The sequence below is a fragment of the Peromyscus maniculatus genome, chromosome 6 (genome assembly GCF_049852395.1).
Source record: "Peromyscus maniculatus bairdii isolate BWxNUB_F1_BW_parent chromosome 6, HU_Pman_BW_mat_3.1, whole genome shotgun sequence".
Lineage (NCBI taxonomy): Eukaryota > Metazoa > Chordata > Mammalia > Rodentia > Cricetidae > Peromyscus > Peromyscus maniculatus.
This window is the reverse complement of record NC_134857.1, coordinates 90,824,086-90,831,342: the sequence shown is the minus strand read 5'-3', so window position 1 is coordinate 90,831,342 and position 7,257 is coordinate 90,824,086. Positions and strand designations below refer to the sequence as shown.

At 38.0% G+C, this 7,257-nt stretch overlaps 1 pseudogene; it reads right to left on the bottom strand.

The window, feature by feature from the left end:
• Positions 1-2,590: 2,590 nt before the first annotated feature.
• Positions 2,591-3,270, bottom strand: LOC102916406 (ATP synthase peripheral stalk subunit OSCP, mitochondrial pseudogene; annotated as a pseudogene).
• Positions 3,271-7,257: the final 3,987 nt, after the last annotated feature.

Below are 7,257 nucleotides of genomic sequence, written 5' to 3'. Positions count from 1 at the left end.
GTAAACTGGACATGCTCTCCCCAGTCCACATTGTTTACCTCTCCTTACCATTGCATGATTCCCTGTCAGTCTCCTGCCTGACCTCAGAGTTAACTGTATTTCCAATGACTGTTTAAGTTATTTCTCTCGAGTACTCATGATATAATCCATTTTTACTTCTGAAGTTTCAAAACTTAATGAATTCCCTGTTGTCAGTCCTGACTAAAATGCAGAAAACAAAGTAGTAATGCATGCAAAAGTTTTCTATCTCAAAACAGTCATCGAAGAAGAAAATAGGCAGCTTGAAGCCAACAGCTCCATGCAGGCTAAAGTCTCGGGAAACATACAGCTTTGAAATATTCATCTTAAGAACACTCAGTGTGTTCTGAGAACAGCACATGGTTTAGAAAAATTTTAGCCATTCTTGCCCTCATGAGAAGAGCTGCATGCAAATAAATATATAGCAAAATCAAGGAATTCCTCAAGGTCGAAATTCTTTAAGCTTTATAGTACTGTCTAGATAGAATTAGATAATTTTCTCTAAAGAAAAAAAAAGATACTTTCAATAAATAATTGTTTCCAGGAACAATAAGAGCCCCATGCTAGGAAAAAACAAATCACTATCATATTTGAGTTCCAGAAATCCAGGGAAACTGTGTTCTTACCACTGTACCAAAGCCACTGTGTAAAGGTGTGGGAGAGAAGTAGTGTATCTACACTTTCTACACCTACTATAGGTACACTGTTAGCACTCCATCCTCTAAGACACCAAGTCAAGAAAGGAATACTCATTGCTGCTAACAGAACTTCAGATGAGGGAAATTTTCTTTCTCTGAGCTTTATAGAAGAAATCATGCTGGAAAAATTAATTTTAAATTTATAATCAAATAAATAATTTCAGTTTAAAAGAAAAAAGTCATAAGCTAATATTTTTAGTAATGTTTTTAGGTTGGCAGTTGTATTAGTTTCATTTCCTGTGGCTGTTATAGAATGCCCTGGTAAAAGCAACTTACATAAGAAAGGCATTAAAAAAAAAAAAAAAAGCCGGGCGGTGGTGGTGGCGCACGCCTTTAATCCCAGCACTCGGGAGGCAGAGCCAGGCGGATCTCTGTGAGTTCGAGGCCAGCCTGGGCTACCAAGTGAGCTCCAGGAAAGGCGCAAAGCTACGCAGAGAAACCCTGTCTCGAAAAACCAAAAAAAAAAAAAAAAGAAAGAAAGAAAGGCATTGATCAGCTTACATTCCAGGTTACAGTCTATTGTGGGAAATTTATGTGTGAACTTGAAGAACTTAGTCACATCCACAATCAAGAGCAGAGAGCGAGGGAATGCATGCACACTTACTGCTCAACATTTACACAATCTGGGACCCAAACCCCGGGGAAGGGAGCTACCTACAGTGGCCTGGGCCTTCCCAAATTAATTAACATTATCAAGAAAATCACCTTGGTTATACACAGAAGCCAATTTGATCTAGCCAATGGTTATTGAGCCTTTCTTCCTCTATGATCTATGTTGTGTCAAATTGACAATTAACTAGCCATCACTGCAACAAAATAAGGGACTTGATCTCAGTATCTTCATATGTGTGTCTCATTGTACTTTTCCTCACTGGTTCCTTTCTCCCACTGCCTTCTCATACCTCTTCCCTTTATAGCTGGTCCCCTTCTTGACATCCAGTCAGTTCACATTACTTTTCTTATTACATGCAGTCTTTTACTCTAATTCCTGATCATTTTTAATTTTATAGTTTTTGAACAGAGTTGTGCTATGGTTTATTAAAAGGTATTTCAATACAGATTTTTTTTTTTTTTTTTTTTTTTGGTTTTTCGAGACAGGGTTTCTCTGCGCCTTTCCTGGAGCTCACTTGGTAGCCCAGGGTGGCCTCGAACTCACAGAGATCCACCTGGCTCTGCCTCCCGAGTGCTGGGATTAAAGGCGTGCGCCACCACCGCCCGGCTCAATACAGATTTTAAGCATAAGGGTTAAGAAAAAGAGAGGTGCTGCATATATAAGCTTCTCAAAAGGGGTTGCATGTTATTATCACAGTGGTGTCTATATATAAGATATCAGATGTTTACGTAATTTTTTTGTTTGATAATTTTTTGTGCATGTGTATGTATTTTAATGTGTGCAGATACACTTGTGTGTGCGGGTGTTCATGTCTGTGTGCACATGCTTATAAAGTCCAAGCCACAATCCCAGTTGCCATCCCTCAGGCACCCTGTTCTCTTTAACTGACTAAAATTTTTCTTTCAAAATTTCATACACATATGTAACACATCCTAATTACTCTCAATCTCCACTCTATTTTTTCTCCTTCCCACTCCTGACAATACCCCTCTTACACTCAAGACTTTTCCCACATTCTTTATTTGTTTGTTTTGTGATTCACTGTGTTTAACCAGAGATGCCTGTGTAACCACGGGTTTAGACAAATCTTTTAGATCCTCATGAGCTTTTACCAGTGGGTAAAAACACAGAAGACAATTACTGTCCCTCTCCCACAACCCATCCATATCTCCCTCATAATTTACTTTTAAATTAAATTTTATTTTATTTATTTATTTATTTATTTATTTATTTATTTATTTATTTATGTCTATTCAGGAAGCATTTTATTGTTGCTTCAAGTATGAGAACTTTCACAGGTGATGGAGCCTTTCAGAGCATCTCCCAAACGGCCTGGCAGAGCTTCTGAATCTTAGTCTTTACAGGTATATTAATGTATGTCTCCCCAATTCGAACAACCATCCTATCCACAATTGACAGGTCAATCTGAACCTCCAATTTCAATAGTTGGCTTGGACTCATGAAGCTCTTCAGTGCTGTCTTTAACCTAGAGAGAATGGCTTCATCTACAGGAGATGTTGTGGTCACCATACAAGGCACTTTCCATGGTAGACACTCATGATGGCAGGAAAGGCAGAGATGACTCCCTGGGTGTTGCTTAGGAAACCATTTTCAGCAAGTAAATTTGTTAGGTTGGCTGTCAGGGGAGAAAACCTTTCCTTTGTTATGATGCCCTTTGGGCCTTTCATTTTGATGGAGCACTTAATGTGGGAATTCAGAACAGCAGGAAATATCTTGGGATCCTTCAGGAGTTGTCCCAGCAGCAGCGACTCCTTTTCTACTTGAGCTAGCTTATTCTGTTCAGATGCAGGAGAATAAAGGGCGACCTTTGATGTCATATATCTGATCAGGGGGCCTCGCTAGCTTGGCAAAGGGCCTGACCACAGATGTACTGAAGCTCCACACCTGTTTGGACAGACTGGACGCTGCTGGGGTGGCCATCTATTCCTAAATTATATTTTTAACTGACTGACAAATAGTAGGTTTTCATGTAACTATCTTCTGAATTTCCTATTTTTTTAACTTCACAATTTTAAAATGATTGTTAGTCTATAGCAGTAATAAGTAATAACAACTACAAGGTCTATGAAATAAGTTTAACAAAATCAAAATATCTGTTCACTATTTACCATTGATGTAATTATAAGCATTGCAGCTTGGGTGGAAAGGGATCCAGATTTTTCAGATTTGTAACTTTACCCTATATGCTTACAGATCTTGAGGTAAGATTTATACATTAGCAAAAGAGTTTTAGAGAGTTAGAACAAAACCAAAAGCATATGAGATGAGCGGCAATAGTCCCCATTGGGAATAGTCTGTCCCTTTATCTTGTTTCGCTCTCCTTTCTCTGTCACACAGCAGCAGGGGAATTCCCTGATATGGACAGAAATTTTGGAGGAAACCTTTTAAACAAGCATGCTTGGGTCTAGAGGAGGGGGAGCCATATCCCAACTCCGGAGCCAGCTTTTAACTGAAGTAAGACAGCATTGAACAAAGGTCTAATCCCGTTCATACCTAAAAGACATCTGAATCCCTGTAAAACTGGATCCAGTAACCTAAGAAGAAGGAAGACTTAAAGATGGGAGATTTTTGAGCCCTAGACACAAACAGAGGACACCACAGGAAGGAGCTGGGATGCACCAGCCAGGGAGGAGTGTGGGCAGGGAGTGTGCACGCTGCAGCTGGTCTACTCCTTTGCTTCTTCCTCCTCCTACTAGATCCAGCTTCCAGCTCCAACTTTGCAACAGGCTTACAACAAGAGTTCACCTTTTCTTTATTTATTTTTTAGTTTTGAAACAAGTGTTTTTGTTTTGTGAAATAAACTTCAATTTGAAATAAATTATTACATTTTTGAACACATTTCTTCTTTCTCCCTTTTTGTCTGTGAAAATGGTGTGCATGCATGTGTGTACATGGGTTTGTAAAGTGTGTAGGCACACATGTCTGTAGCTATGCGTGTATGTGTATACATGTGCATGTGGAGCCCAAGGGTTAACATTGGGTGACTTTATTAATTTCTTTCCACCATCTGTATTGAATAATGGTATCTCCACCGAATCCCGAATGGTCTGAACTTGCCTCAGAGAAACCATGGTTCCAGCTCTGGAGTGCTAAGATTATAGGTGAGATCTCATTCCCAACCAGAACTTGTGTGAGTATAGGAACTTGAGCTCAGGTCCTAATGCTTACGCACCAAGTACTTTATCCACTGAGAAATCTGTCTAGCCCCTCTCACATATTTCTTACAGACACTAAAATTTATACTTTCCAAACAAAAATATTACACCTCAATCTGCTTGTTAAACTGTCTTAAATTCTTAACATGAATAAAAAAACTCCAAGTGATTACACCCAGTAACCATGGTGTGAAGAAGTGAAGTCGCCTGGCTTCTTTCTTAATAGAACTTGTAACCTACATTCCAACCAGGGCTTCCACTATTCTGTCACTCACCACACTCTACCCTTATCTTCACTGGACTGCTTCAGGGAGATGCTGGAAGTGGAGCAGGACTCCCAACTGAGACACCAAGATAATGATTAATTCAATCCTACCTGCACTCCTGACTGTAGGGAAAGCTGTGACACCCCACGTTCTTGACTCTAAAAGCTGCTCCAGGTCTGTAAAGAGGACATTCTCTTATACAAAATGAACACGACATCCCAGAGCCACTCCAATACACTTCTGCTCAGGGAGACCAAGAACCTGGGCCTGGTGAGGAAGGCAAAGGTATCTGTTACCAACAAACTTTATGATGTAATCATGGCACTCAAATTGCTTTCTCAGGTTCTGTCATGCACGTCACTTGACCAGGAATTGTGATGTGATTGATACAGGAAAGCTCTGGGATTTGCAGTTCTCAGTAGGGGCTGCAACTAGTGAGCTAGATGCGCTCCCATCTTTTCCAGAATTCTTGTAATGATTCTGAAATTATTTGAGACAATGAACAGAATTTAAAAGCATCAGTTAAAGAGAAAGGGAGAGTAAAATGGAGGTACAGGAGGACAGTGTAAAGTTATGATAAGCAGAAGTCTGAGAAGCTACCTATGTACTAGCAATAAATGATTTAGAGTGATAATTCCAGAATGGTTTTTAGATTAGCACTCTTGGGTATCAATAGTCAATTTAGAATGGTAAAGTTTCAAATGTATTAACATTTGATGAGATCATTTGTTTTAATTTGTAATGATTTTCATAAATAAAAATCAAAAGGTGCTAGCAATTGCACCTTTTGTGTCCTGATTGGCATTTACATTCAATTGACTATTATAAGCAACTGTTAGTATATTACCTTTAGGCAACTTTTTTAGATCATCAATAATGCTATAGAAGTATAATTTTCAGTTTATCAGTATTTGTATGTAATTATAAAGACTAATTTTTATATAACTTTAAGATAGCATTTAAATGTGTATTTGATATCTCCCTGACTTTACTGGTTAAAATAACTGATCAGTTATAGATTTTTTTAATGATACATTCCATCTGTTTAATGCAGTGGAGAGATTTCAAATTCATGTCTTTGGTCTCGATTTCCCTGCGAGGTAACCAATTTAAGTGAAATAAAGCGATTTTTAATGGAATAGACTGTTCAAATGACCCTATTTCCTGAAGAGGGCATTTTCATGAATATTTATTTAATCTCTTTTACTTTTCTCAGGTTTTATTTTAAATTATGTTCACCAGTATAACCTCGGGAGTTGAAAAATCTATTTTTTTCATGAAGGCACTGAATAATAAACACATACCTGTTGCATAAGTTTCTAAAAGGTCCTATAACTTGCTGGTAAAATATTCATCCACTGCCATCCAACCACAAATAACAGATACCCCTTCTTTCTTTCCTTTAAATATTTAAAGAGGAATTTAAAAATCAACACACATAGAAATGACATAATAACAGTTAAAACTACATAACTTTAATCCACAAATACAAATTATTGATATACATGAAAAATGAAGTGAGGAACATACACATACTCAAAATTCAAAACGTTGTCTCTCTGGGACACATGAATATATCCAATCTCCATAAAAAGCTTGAAGACAGACCATCCCATATTTTTAAGAACTTGGGCAAAACTAACTCACTTAAACTTTTTCCTTTCTTAATGTTTGAACCAAAACAATTATAGCATTTTTATCTAAATTTGTATCTTGAGTTACTGAAAACAGACAATGTATTTGGCCTATGATATATGTGAATTTATGGAAGACCAACATTACTTAAGTTAATTGGAAAGGGGAAAAGGCAATTTCTAAGACACCTTCTATTCTGGTGTTTCTGAGTCCTAACAAAAAAAGATTTCTACAGAAAATTCCTGCACCACGCACTCATGCTTAGAAGCATAACTACCTCTCCTCCATCAAATATGGTGCTAAAACTGGCTTTTGAGAGGGCAGGCTTTGTGAAATGTCTGAGGCTGATGACCAGTTTTAATGCTGGGATCACACCACAATTTAAACAAATTGAGAAAACTTACTAAGTACTAGAGCATAGTTTGAGGCCTGTTGAGTTACTTATGTTTTCTTTTTCTTGTTTTCTCAGCCTTAGAGACTAAAGGAAGGGACCAACTCGTGAGACCTGGCACCATCGACATAGAAAATGCTTGGGGCAGTTGGCTTTCTCTGTCCCTCTTCCATCATTTTTCCCTCCTTCTGGATTCTAAGGTTCTCGTAGGTACTGCCTGCTTGGGTTGTCATTATATTACATAATCCACCTGCCACTTTTAAACTTTAGAGTTAGAAACACATAGCTTTGAGATGTCATCTACTATCTGCATGAGATTGAAATGTGCTCCATTTCCTCATCAGTAAGTTTTAAAAAAATGACAATGCCTGCCCCATGGAGCTGGGGTAAAAGTCAATTTAGGTAACACAGGTGAGCATGTTGAGGTAACAAATACCATAGACATACATGGAATGCTAAT